This window comes from Tachypleus tridentatus, chromosome 6 (genome assembly GCF_004210375.1).
Source record: "Tachypleus tridentatus isolate NWPU-2018 chromosome 6, ASM421037v1, whole genome shotgun sequence".
Lineage (NCBI taxonomy): Eukaryota > Metazoa > Arthropoda > Merostomata > Xiphosura > Limulidae > Tachypleus > Tachypleus tridentatus.
The window spans coordinates 61,970,533-61,985,199 of record NC_134830.1 but is presented as its reverse complement, the minus strand read 5'-3'; the positions used below and the strand labels follow the sequence as shown (position 1 = coordinate 61,985,199).

The following is a 14,667-nucleotide window of genomic DNA, read 5'->3' as shown; positions in this document are numbered from 1 at the left end:
CACAGCCTGCATTTTACTTAGTAAACTCGTGCATCACAGGCTATACCTTACGTTAAACACGACATACAGCCAGTATTTTTCTTAGTAAATTCATGCTTAACAAGCTACACTTTACGATATGCGATATAAACACGCTATATTTTACTTAGTAAACTCATAATTCACAAGCTACACTTTACGATATGCCCAATACATAGCCAGTATTTTACTTAGTAAACTCCTGTTTGACAGGCTACACTTTATGATATGCGATATAAATAGGCTATATTTTACTTAGTAGACTCATAATTCACAGCCTACACTTCACGATATGCACAATACACAGTCTAAATTTTACTTAGTAAACTCATGCTTCACAGGCTACAGTTTTTCATATGCACAATACACAGCTAATATTTTGCGTAATAAACTCATGCTTAACACGCTACACTAAAACATTGGCACAACACACAGCCAATATTTTACTTAGTAAACTTATGGTTAATAGGCTACATATTACGATATGCACGAACAACAACCTACATTTTATTTAGTTAACTCATGCTTATCAGGGTATAATTTACGATGCGCCCAATGCACGGCCTATATTTTACCTAGTAAAGTCATGTTTATCTGGCTACACTTTATCATATGCACAATAAAGACCCTATATTTTACTTAATAAACTCATGCTTATCAGACTACACCTTTGCTATATATTCATAATACACAGCCAGTATTTTACTTAGTAAACTGAAACTAAACAGGATACACTTTATGATATGCGCGATAGACAGCCAATAATTTGCTTGATAAACGCATGATTAACAGAGTACACTTTACGATATTCACGATACCCAGCCTATATTTTAGTAGTAAACTCACGCTTCACAGGCTACACTTTACGAGGGCACGACACACCGCCTGTATTTTACAGCTTCACAGGCTACACTTTGCCATATAGTCTATACACAACGTATATTTTACTTAGTAAACTCATGCTTCTCAGGGTACCCCTTACGATATACACGACACATAGCCAATATTTTAATTAGTAAACTTATTTTTAATAGGCTACGCTTTACGATATGTACAACACACAATCTATATTTTACTTAGTAAACTCATGTTTAAAAGACTACTCATTACGATATGCACGCCACACATCCTATATTTTACTTGGTAAACTCGTGCTCACATTCTATACGTTACGTTATACACGACACATAGCCAATATTTTAATTAGTAAACGTATTTTTAATAGGCTACGCTTTACGATATGCACAACACACAATCTATATTTTACTTAGTAAACTCATGTTTAAAAGACTACTCATTACGATATGCACGCCACACATCCTATATTTTACTTGGTAAACTCGTGCTCACATTCTATATGTTACGTTATACACGACACACAGCCAGTATTTTACTTAGGTAACTCGTGATTATCAGGGTATACTTTACGATATGCCCAATGCACAACCTATATTTTACTTAGTAAAGTCATGTTTCAAAGTGTACACTCTACGATATGAAAGACATACAGTCAGTATTTTACTTAGTAAACTCATGTGTCACAGCCTACACTTTACGATATACACAATAGTCAGCCTGTATTTTAGTTAGTAAACTCATAGTTAACAGGCTACACCCTCCGATATGGACGAAACACAGATTATATTTTACTTAGTAAACTCGTGTATTAAACAGGTTACGGTTTCTGATATACACAATACACAGCTAATATTTTACATACTAACTCATGCTTAAGAGGCTATACATTACCATATGCACGACACACACAACCTATATTTTACTTAGCTCATGCTTATTTGGGTATACTTTACTATATGCTCTATGTACAGCCTATTATTTTACTTAGTAAAATCATGCTTCAAAGGCTGCACTTTACCATATACATGACACACAGCCATTATTTTACTTAGTAAACTCATGCTTATCAGACTACACTTTACAATATGCACAATACACAGCCAATATTTTACTTAATATACTCATGCTTATCAGACTACACTTTACAATATGCACAATACACAGCCAATATTTTACTTAATATACTCATGCTTATCAGACTACACTTTACAATATGCACAATACACAGCCAATATTTTACTTAATATACTCATGCTTATCAGACTACACTTTACAATATGCACAATACACAGCCAATATTTTTCTTAATATACTCATGCTTAACAGACTACACTTTACGATATGCACGATACTCAGCCTGTATTGTACTGAGGAAACTCATTCTTCACAGGCTTCACTTTACGATATGCACGATACTCAGCCTGTATTGTACTGAGGAAACTCATTCTTCACAGGCTTCACTTTACGATATGCACGATACTCAGCCTGTATTGTACTGAGGAAACTCATTCTTCACAGGCTTCACTTTACGATATGCACAATACTCAGCCTGTATTGTACTGAGGAAACTCATTCTTCACAGGCTCCACTTTACGATATGCACAATACTCAGCCTGTATTGTACTGAGGAAACTCATTCTTCACAGGCTTCACTTTACGATATGCACGATACTCAGCCTGTATTGTACTGAGGAAACTCATTCTTCACAGGCTTCACTTTACGATATGCACGATACACAGCCTGTATTTTACTCAGACTCATTCTTCACAGGCTTCACTTTACGATATGAACGATACACAGCCTGTATTTTACTGAGACTCATTCTTCACAGGCTTCACTTTACGATATGCACGATACTCAGCCTGTATTGTACTGAGGAAACTCATTCTTCACAGGCTTCACGCTTGTACACTTTTTATTGTTGCAAGTTATTTCACCGTATTCGTTTCAAATATGTCAAGAGTAATAACTTCGTATGTCTTTGAAAATTGTTATTGGATACTGGAAGAAATTACATATTTCGATAATTGTTAATTAAAAACCACCATTACACTCCATATATATGTAAAAGAATATATTTTTATTTACAACAACGCAAAATAGCAAAAGTATCATTCAACTGATTTTTTTCTTTTATTTAACACTTTATTGCGCCCCCTATGCTATTATAGTAGTATTTATAGTTTCGTTTAATTTCTTACTGAGATAGATCTATATTGCGCAAAGAAACGCTTTTGTGAAATATATTTTGTTAATGTATAAACGGGTGTGTCACTTACTTGTAACATTGTTCAGTTGAGGAACTAACAAAAATAGTTCCATGATTTATTTAGAGTGTTACCTGGAAGTTAGGACTTGCAACCACAGAACTCAACTATTTGTACGTGTATTAAGCAACAAAGGTATGTTACTTCCAGGTAAGAGCGTGCATCAGAGGGTTTATCGCAAAATAAATCTTTGCTTTCAGGTCCCTTTAGGGGACAGTGATAAGTTTTCGGATTTGTAATGCTACAATTAAGGGTTCGATTTCCCTCAGTGGACACAGCAGCTAGCGCAATTTGTTTTGATATAGCAGATGTTATTCATGGAAAAAAAAAAAGGAAAATAAGTCGACGCGAATGACATATATCAAAATAAGTATTATTTGAGGAAAACGTAGTATTTCATACTTAAGAGCAAGTAGCCAGTCATAATTTATTTTAAAGCCTAATGACGTATGTTTCATTTTGTAGGTTGACAGCTGTTGATGTTAGAAATGCTGTTATTTCTATTATGATATGTGGGTAAACTAAAATGAAATCTCAGACTACATTGGTCAAGCGGTTAGTGAACTATTGCGTCCAGTTGCTACAATGTCCAGCTCCTAACTTGTGACGCTTAAATCTTTCTATTCGATTAGAGTTATCCAGGGATTGGCATGGCCATTTGGTTAGTGTGTTTGACTCGTAATGTAAGGATCACGGGTTCGAATCTTCATCATACTAAATATGCTCACCATTTCAGACTTCAGGGTGCTATAATGTGACGGTCGATCCCACTATTCGTTGATAAAGAGTAATCCAAATGTTCCCAGTGGGTGACGATGACTAGCTGCTTTCCCTTTAGTCAGTCCTACGCTGTTAAATTAAGGACGGCTTACTTTTAACCATATACATTTCTTATAGTTCACGAAATGTTGGTACAGGTACAGTGGATACTCTTGTGTAGTAGCTATACAGAAATTTGTGAAACAAACAAAGAAACTCTCTACCTGCATCATAATGCTCTCATATTTGAACATAATAAGTTGTTGAGCACAGATTATTGACAGAACTTTTGTTTTCTCTTGAGAAGTACTAGCATCATCTGCAGGAAGATCTAAAAGTATAAAATTCCATAAACATTTTGACTGAAAGCTCTTTCGTTTTTGAATTTCGCGCAAGCTTAATCGAGAGTTATCTGTACTAATTATTTCTAATTAAAAACCGATAGATTAGAGGGAAAGCAACTAGTTAACACCACCAATTCGGTGGCTACACTTTATCAATGAAACGGCAAACTATAATACTTTCACGGCTGAAACGGCGAGCATGTTCGGGGACGGGATTCGAACTCAGGACCCTCAGATTGGAAGTATAGCCAATTAAACACCAACCAATGATACCATGTTAAAAGATGTTGTTTTGCAAGATCTCTTAATGTTTTCCATTTCGCAGCTCAGGGCACGAACTTAAAATTTGTGAATAAACATAAACGGAAGCAGAAAGCTGTTAATCATTGTCACAGATGTCTCAACGATGTAACCTAAAGGACGAAAATAATGTGCGATATGCAAATCTATCTGTAATAACGTTGACGAAATTTCTGATTTGGCCCACGCTTTCAGTTATCAGATTTTACAGGGTAAACAACAAACTGAAAACGACGGAGAATCTAAAAAAGTATCCACCTCTCCCCCAAAAAAACCAAACAAACTGGAAAGTCAAGTAAAATGTTCCATTTATAGTCACAAATGAGTGATTCGCAGAACGGTTCTGAGTTATTGGTTGTTTTTTTTTTTCCAAGTACATATTTTTCTCTCATAGATCCGTCATCTCTTGATCGACTGGAGATCTAATTACAGTTTCTGACTTAGGATTGACGTATTTGACCACGCCCAAGGTTTTGTAGATTAATTTACTCTAATCCTGCCTAAAATAATTTCAATTTCAGGGCAGGCTGGATAAAATGGAAAAAAAAAAACTGGTTTGTTCCTCTTCAAGAAGCAGAGAACACATATTTTAATTGTGAAATGTTTCTAAGGACATTCCTATCTTAGCAATACAAATTCAGAATGACTAATAATTAAAACTTTTGTCGCAAGAGAACATCTTGTGGAGGTGACTGTTAGAATCAGGATCTCATAATGACTCCAAGAATCAAGTTATATTAACTGATTGTTAAAATTAGGATCCTATAATGACTCCTTGAACCAAGTTATATTAACTGGTTGCAAGAATTAGGATCTTATAATGACTCTAAGAACCAACTTTTATCAACTTATTTCTTTAATCAAGAGCTTATAATGACTCTGAGAAACAAGTTATATTAATTGACTATTAGAATCAGAATCTTATTTTGACTCTAAGAATCGAGTTATATCAAATAATTTTTATACTCAGGATCATATAATGACCTTCAAAATCAACTAATATGAAGCGCTGTTTATTGATTGATGGGATAGAGAGAGGAATAGGAAGTTTAATAGTGGTTGGTTTTAAATCGATCGAAACATTTTGTAAGAAGAGATATTTTATGTCCGTCTTCAGTCACCCGTAGATGACAAACAGTCCAAACTCTTCTTTCCATACAGGAACAGTAGTATAAATTATCGTAAAGAATAAATACATAATATTTCTATAACTTGTATTTCTGTTTTCCATTTATTTATATTTGATATTTTTCTTTTGTCTCAGATGTTTTGTTTTGCATTGGATGTTTGTTTGTTTGTTTGTTTTGAATTTCGCACAAAGCTACACGAAGGCTATCTGCTCTAGCCGTCTCTAATTTAGCAGGGTAAGACTAGAGGGAAGGCAGCTAGTCATCACCACCCACCGCCAACTCTTGGGCTACTCTTTTACCTACGAATAGTGGGATTGACCATTATATTATAACGCCCCCACCGCTGAAAGGTCGAGCATGTTTGGTGTGACAGGGATTCGAACCCGCGGCTTTCAGATCATGTGTCGAGTGGTTTAACCACCTGGTCGGTCATGCAGCGCCGAATTGGGAGCGATCCGGATTAAGTAACAAGAAATAGATATTTCAGCATTATACATATGTTAAGTATTGTTTAACATTTAGATAATTCTGTGGTATTGATGAAGGAAACGTGCCTAGTTATAGTGCCCCTCAGTGGAACAAGTGGTTTGTGCTTAATATCAAACAACTGCAACAACTACAACCAGTTACAGCGTGTGAGGTTTTATATATATATATACATAACTTGAAAAAAACAAGCCAAAATAAAAATAAATTAAACAAAAAACGCTGCACTAACTGAAAAGATCACATGATACAAGTTGAAATGTGTGATTATAAAATGTGTCCTAGGTTTTGGAGGCGACTACGGAAGTAGGACTCACATTGCAGTAGGGATACACCGTCTATCAGTCTTATGGATATATATGATTGTTTTAGTGGAAAGCTACAGAACAGTTGTTTGTTTGTTTTTTGAATTTCGCGCAAAGTTACTCGAGGGCTATCTGCGCTAGCCGTTCGTAATTTAGCAGTGCAAAACTTGAGGGAGGGCAGCTAGTCATCACCACCCATCGCCAACCCTTGGGCTATTCTTTTACCAACGAATAGTGGGACTGACACTACAAAATAGACTACCTGCACTTGGTTCACCAAGGATGCTCGAACTCCGAATTTTAGCGTCGTAAGTATGTTGGCTTACCGCTGACTCAGTGGGAATAATACCTAGATGGATATAGTAAATTATAGATATGACAGATACAACTCGATCTAAAAATTTTGTACGTTTTTGCAACACATTACTTGTTGGCGATCTTTTTTATGTAAATAATTACTCTGTTTTACGTTTAAAATTTAATTATTCTAAACAAAGTTGTTGTATATAACGAAGCTTTGCATTCACTGTAAACTAAACAAAAGCGACATTTGAAGGAATGATAATTATAAATCGCCTGAGGGCGTTTTTCCCAGTGAAGTATTTAGTTCTATTTAATTTAGCACAAAAACAGGAAAATTTTTCTAATTCAAAAAACATACTTTTCGTTCACATTATTTTCTATATTATCACTAAAATGTAAATATTTACTTTCTGTTTGCTCTTGTTATAAATTCTGATTGAAATATTTGTAAATTGAACATTCTCGCATCATCTCTATCGACGTAGAGACGCTCCTGATACATGGACATCCTCAGATAAGATTTAATTAATTTCAGTTTCGAAAAACATCTCAGCAAATGTAACAGGGCATCGGAGAGAACATAGTATCTTGAAGGAAGATATAAGCTACACTGATGCTATACCTATTTTTTTTTCTTTTAAAGAATTGAAGTGTAATAAGAGTGTCGAATGTTTCTAGAGAATTATAGCTAGGCCTTAAGCTCATTCGTAAAATCAATATTGTCAACATCTGGTTTACCTACTTCGGCACTGAATATTACTACAGTTAAATCCATGCACGATTTTACTAGCTCATTGTGTTTTGAGGTTTTTCTAATTGCTTTAACATCACACAGAGATCCTGAAAATGACATATGATCACGGAATCTATCTTCCAATCTTACGAAAGCACTGTCAACTACAATGTAAATAAATTCATTTTTTAATCTTTTTTGTTCACCAACAATTATTTAATTCTCAGATTTGTAACTACAGGGTTGCCCGTAAGTCCCTACCCATACATATGTTATTATGTTATATTTAATTACGTAAGTATTATAAATGTGTTTTTTTTTCAGAAAAATATGGCCGATGTAAACCCATTTACACTTGAAGAGCGTATTGTGACAAGTACGTGGGTACATGAGCGCAAGAATACTGGTGACACCACACAGATACACCGAATACATAAGATATATGATGGGTAGGGACTTACGGGCCACCCTGTAGTAAGGCGCTTCTTTCATCCGTCAATATTTCTCTAACGACTTTAGCGCTAGGCCTGATATCTTCGTAACCATTTCCTAATAGCTGAGCTCTGCTTTTACTTGCTTAAAATTTGATCTATACATTACATTCTTACACAACCTCTACATAAGTAAACAATCTGCACACTGCTACTTTATCTGCTAACGATTCAATTCCAAACCGCTAGAGAATTAAAAATTCTGTACACTGCTAGTTCATCTGCTGACGGTTCAATTTCAGAATAGGCTGCATCATCCATTGTAATTTGTTTTGATATAATTAGCGCTGCCACTATACTATAAATAACTAAATATTACCCATTTTCGGGTGATTTACGTTTTCAAATGTTCTGTTACAAGTTAGGTTTCTCTCTAAGTCTAAGTTTCGATATTATTCTGTACAAAGCCAATATTAATTACTGCTCTTCAATTGCGGTAAAACTCTGAGACGTATTATCAACTGAAGAACTCATTTTTAATACGAGTCTTAGTTCCTTATATTTTATAATGTTGTTCATGAGTAAACTTCTTTCCTGCGAGTTTGTAAAATGTATTAACATTTGAAAAAAACAAGTCATCAGTTACCTTCACATTTTGTCGCTAAACAGTTTAAGGAAAAAAGAACATTTCGTCTAATTCTAAAAATGAAAAAAAAAACCTTAAATGTGGTACTTTTCTGTATTTTATCTTTGTTTGGCGAGAGTAGTTAACTTTGTTTGCTTCTTTAATTTCGCGCAAAGCTACTTGAGGGCTATCTGCGCTAGCCGTCCCTAATTTAGCAGTGTAAGACAAGAGGGAAGACAGCTAGTCATCACCACCCACCGCCAACTCTTCGGCTACTCTTTTACCTACGAATAGTGGGATTGATTGTTACATTATAACGCCCCCACGGCTGAAAGGGCGAGCATGTTTGGTGCGACCGGGATTCGAACTCGCGACCCTCAGATTACGAGTCGAACCCCTTAACACACTTGGTCATGCCGGGCCAACTTGTTAAGATTGTTTTGTTTAATTCATTGTCAACTGTAGCTTCTGCCTTCCCCTGGTGTATTAATTTTCAGTTTGAGGACTTAAAACGTTAGAAATTGGGCAGAGAATAGGTTGGTTTAAATTTCGCCCAATGCTACACAAGGGCTATCTGCACTAGCCGTCACTAATTTAACAGGAAAAAGACTAGACGGAAGGTAACTTGTTTATATCAACCACTCACAACTATTGGATTATTCTTTCACCAATGAATAGTGGGATTGACCGTCACATTATAACGTTTCAAAGGCTGAAATAGCGAGCATGTTTGGAAGGGGGATTCGAACTTTCTCTCCTACACTTGCTAATGCGATAGATCGATAACGAGGGTTACAACTGCACTCTGGGATATCTGATCCTATCCGAGTAAGTATATAATGTTTGGTCCTCTTAGACGGGTTCAAATCCTCGTTTAAGTCTTCGTCTAGTGTGATTTTGTTGTTTTCACTTGAAGTTGTTGCTGTGTCGATTTCTTCACATGTAAAATACGATGAGTTATTCCAAAACACATAAAGCAGTTCACTGAACAATAGTGACTTATTTCTACGTTCTAGCTCAGAATTAGATTTCCCAGTTTGCTTGTGTAAGAATATGTTGTTTAAATAAATGAACAAAGTTTTACTTATGTTGTCAACAGTTTTATGAACAAAGTTTTACTTATGTTGTCAACAGTTTTATGAACAAAGTTTTACTTATGTTGTCAACAGTTTTATGAACAAAATTTTACTTATGTTGTCAACAGTTTACTCTATTACTTATTAATACGTATTTAACGTTCTTTACATCAAGTTTAACAAACCAACTCGAAACACACCTTTTTTATTAATTATAATATACTATAAATTCCTAAAAGTCATAGATAAACTGATGTCATAGGCTTATTTCTGTTTATTTTATTATTTTAATACAATATCTTATGATATCGTTTTATAATTCCAAAAGTAACATAAAATATATGAAGATAAAAAATAGAGTATGATTAGTGTTTAAAGAATTTCAGTGTTGGTGAAAACAGTGTCACTACTAAAACCTGTAGTGTTGAAGGTATCGTTACAGTTAACGGTGAGATTATATAGATATAGCATTTCTAATTAACTTGACTGTTTAAACTTTAGGTAAACTAATCCTGTCCTGGTTTTAAACAGAGAAGCTAAACTGTGGAACATTTACTTTAACAACCTGTAATATTACAATATAAAATATCGCAATTTTGTCCTATCTGTTAATAATGTGGTATTCGTGAAGAAATATGATGCTGTATATACATTTCTAACAAGCTTAAATACCAGTCAGCTCATAGATAATGTTGAACTTAATTAAAACAAAGCAAGTTTGACAGTAATCACATATATTAAAGTAATAATTTGGTCATAAGCTTAACTTAGAAAAAAACAACTAAAATCATAGCAAAGTTTATTCATAAACAACATCTGCAGTTTGCTCTTTCAATCTATCAACAAAAAAAGATATCCTACATCTTACTGACCATGAGAAAAACATGTTTGTTTGAGAAACAAACAAATAACTTTGACCTTGAATCCCTTTAGAATATTCAACATTGTCTAAAATGTCAACCTGTCAAGATTGTTTGAGATTTATTTAATAGGCTGGGAGTAAATAACCAAGGGACTTTAGAAAATATAAATATGATTAAGTTCAATTTTTCCTCCTTAGGACATTCTCCATAGTTCGTAATGTTTATATACAAATTTTGGTTAACATTGGCCCAATAGACTCAGAAGAGATAGGGGTTAAAAAAATTCATCTTCATATAATCATAACATAATTTTGTCAGATCCACGATTTTTAGTATTGGTTCCAATAACAATGAATCTGTGAGTAAAAGACATTTTAAAATTTACTATTCTAAACCAAAGGATGCACTGTTTTATTTATTTGTTTGTTCATAATTTTGCGCAAAACTATACGAAGGCTATTTGCGCTAACTGTCCCTAATTTAGCAGTGACAGATCAAAAGGAATGTAACTAGTCATCATCACCCACCGCCAACTCTTGGGCTATTCTTTTACTAACGAATAGTGGGATTGGCCGTCACATAGGACATCTTCAGGGCTTTAAGAGTGAGCATGTTTGGTGAAACGGAGGAAGAATCCTCAGACTGGAAGTTGATCTCCTTAACCACTTGGCCACGTCAGGACAAACAGTTTTGTATTGCTACCACTAAGCATCACGGGTGTAGGCCGGAAATATTTGTCTTTGAGACAAAGATATAAAATCTCTAAGTTAGAAACGTTTTCAGTTTTTCTCAATATTAAGCATAATTTCATGTTTATTCTTATACAGTTTTAACAAATACCCGAACTTACCTAATTTTTTAAAGGAAAAGGCTTTCCTTGATATCTGGTTATAATACTTGAATATAATAATCTTATACACTGCTATCCTTCCCCCCAAAACAAAAAAAAATCAGCGGATTTATACAAATTGCATGTCCAATAATGATCATGCGATAAGGATGTGTGCCAGTTGGCCACGATTGCTCTATCAATTCTAAGTCTAATGTCCAAGTCTTTCGTTCTTTATCGGGATCTGTAAGTATCAGGGACTATCTAGATCTTTTCCTTCTTTCAGCATGGATGTTGCTGTGGTCCGTTCAAGTCACCACTGTAAAAGGCTGACCATCATATAAGTGAGGGTTCTGTATTAACGTAAAGTCACTTTCATAATTACATTACCCCCATCAGAGCAAGGTACATTTGTGTTCAACGTTGAGGATTTGCAGTGATATACACTTTGCTTCATTTGGTTTATTTGTAGTTAAGGACAAAGCTTCACAAAGGGTTATCTGTGCTTTGCTCACCACTGGTATCTAAACCTGGTTTTTGTAGTTGTAAGTCCGCTAATATACTATTGTAGATTGTCTTACGTTACAGACATAGTATCATATATTCTAGTGTTTGCTCATTTGGTGATATAGTTCCTATGCATTCTGATTACGAAGTTAGTACACATAATTACTTGTAATGGTAATGAGTCTTGGGTCTCGTTTCAAACCATATTTACTATACACTTAACGTTAATTTCCTAATAATACATAGTGAGTACACCACACAAATGATATAGTTAAGTAAGTCTTACAGCAAGTGGTTGATTGATATACTTGTAGTACATATTTATAAGGGAGATGAACTGAGGTTAATTTCCATTATATGTGATCCAGTGAACATACCAGTTCATTTTTGTTTCGTTTTTTTTTTTAAAGTAAGTGACCGATCTATTCAGTAGATATCTGTTAGTGGTGGCTACATGTTCGCATAATTGCTGTATATATGCTGTATAGTGGAATGGGTTTTATACAGTTTGTAATTTATGTTTAATTATGTGTAGAGTAATATTAACCTTGACCATCTGTATCGTTTTTATAGTTTTAGTATGTTTCTCGGTTAAGTGTTTGCTTGTGCTATTTCTAATTAAACTCTTAACTTACTTCAGGTGCCTCCAAATCTTGTTTTTTATTTCACTTACATGCGTTTTCCATGTTAGTTTCGAGCCTGAAGTAAAGCCTGAAAATGTTGTTGATGTAGCAGTCTGGGGTTCTTAGTAGGTAAATCTTGGGCATACTGAATCTTGAGATTATGGGTACCCGTGTTTTTGTTACATTACATTTTATTCTCTTATTTTGGTAGTATTCAGCTGTGTCCTTAATCGTGGGCTATAAATGTGTGGCTCTTATGGAAGGAATTTGGGAACTCATTTTTTTTCCAGTTGCTACATCATCTGTAAGTTAAGAAGTAAGACAGCACGATAAAGAGTATGGGATTAACTATCCCTCCCTAAGGGACATACACTAATTAGGTGCCGTCTACATTTACTTGACGTTTTCTGTTATCTCAACAGTTAGACAATAATTCTTCGCAGTAGCTCCATCTGTAACATCCAGGTACCGAAATCTTTCTCCAAGTCGAGTAAAGCAGACGACCGTGTACCTTATATTATAAAAGTTTATTTGTTTTTTTTTTATTTTGAGCAAAGCTACACAAGGGCTATCTGCGCTAGCCGTACCTAATTTAGCAGTGTAAGACTAGAGGAATGGTAGCTAGTCACCATTACCCGCCACCAACTGATGGGCCACTCTTTTACCAACGAATAGTGGGATTGACCATCACTCATAACGCCCCCACGGCTGAAAAACCGAGAATGTTTGGTGTGACAGGGACTCGACTCGAGCGTCCTCACCACCTGGTCATGCAGGGCTATTATTAAAGCTACCTATCATGGTTTTGTTATTAACCTAACTGATTGATGAGTGGTTTGCCGAAAATTTTATGAAACCTTTGCACTGTGGGTACTTTTGAATTTTTCTCTAGGTTTGTACTTAATATAATACTTATAACTCTTTCTAGAATCCTGCCTACAAAGTTGGTCGGTCTGAATGGTCTGTGGCTTATTGACTGGCTTACCCTTCTTTAAGAACATCAAAATATTTGTCTGCTTTCAAGAGATGGGTGTGTACCCTGATGTTAGGAAGAGACTAAGTAGTGCCATGAGATGTTCAAGAAATAGCTGGATGTCCTTTTAATGCTACCTTAACCAGGTGCTTTGTGTGTGTGCTTGTATAGCAAAGCCACACTGGGATATTTGCTGTGTCCACTAAAGGGAATCAAACCCCTGATTCTTGCATTCTAAGTCCGAAAATTTACCGCTCTCCAACCGGGGGACAGGTGCTTTATTTTTGGTTTGTTATATTGCTACTGACATCTGTATTGTGGTTATTTCACATGTAACATAAGTGACCTGAATGTGTGTGTTTTACTTTTTGTGTTTGTTGTTTATGTGCGTGTACAGGAGAAATAGTTAAGAATATTGATCTATATTTGTTCAAAAAGATCGTTTACTTAACTTATGTGATGAATGACCATATCGGGATCATTATGGGTTTAAAATATATTTTGTAAATGTTCCAGCTTCGTGGATATTCATGTAGACAGTTTTGTTGTCCTACACTAGTTTAGGGCAGGTTCTGTGTGTATCTTCTGAGATGTGTCCAGAGGTGTCGTGAGCCATTATGTTCATATAGATTAGCACCAAACGAGTCCAAGTTTTGTATTCTCAAAACGGCTGGTATGGGTATGAAAGCTTTAATCAGAATAAAGTGGAGAACAACGATCTTCTTACTTTATCTTCAGGTTAACAGTTTACAACTGTTTTCATACCCATACCAGCTGTCTTGAGAACACATTTTTACTTCAAGCGGGTTTCGTGTTATCACGGAGTCCCAATTTTCTTGTGTTAATTGTTTAATTTCGTTCTTTATTTTATTTTAAGTGTGTTGATTTGTGTTTTTATGTTTGGGTCTGTTATGTCTATGCACGGTGTACATAGTGTACGCTGTTCTTTAATCGTGTCTATTACACTTTTATGTGGTTTTTATGTGTTGTTGTGTGTGTGCTGTTTGCGTTCAGGTGTTGCTGATTCTTTAGTAATACACCCAGTTATTTGCTGATAATATCTATCAACATCGGAATTTTGTATCAGTTCGTCCGATAAGTTTGTGTATTTCGACCAGTATGCTTTTTTATGATTTTAATTTTTATTGTGAATTGGTACATTACGGTGAAGTGAGGGAGATCGAAGACACACTACATTGAAAAATGGTAATTATCGACTTGAATGTTTGACTACTT

At 35.0% G+C, this 14,667-nt stretch overlaps 1 protein-coding gene across 1 annotated transcript in view; it reads left to right on the top strand.

Moving 5' to 3' along the window:
• Window positions 1-14,667, top strand: part of LOC143252663 (rap guanine nucleotide exchange factor 4-like) — a 244,860-nt gene that overhangs the window by 52,846 nt on the left and 177,347 nt on the right. The window lies entirely within an intron of this gene.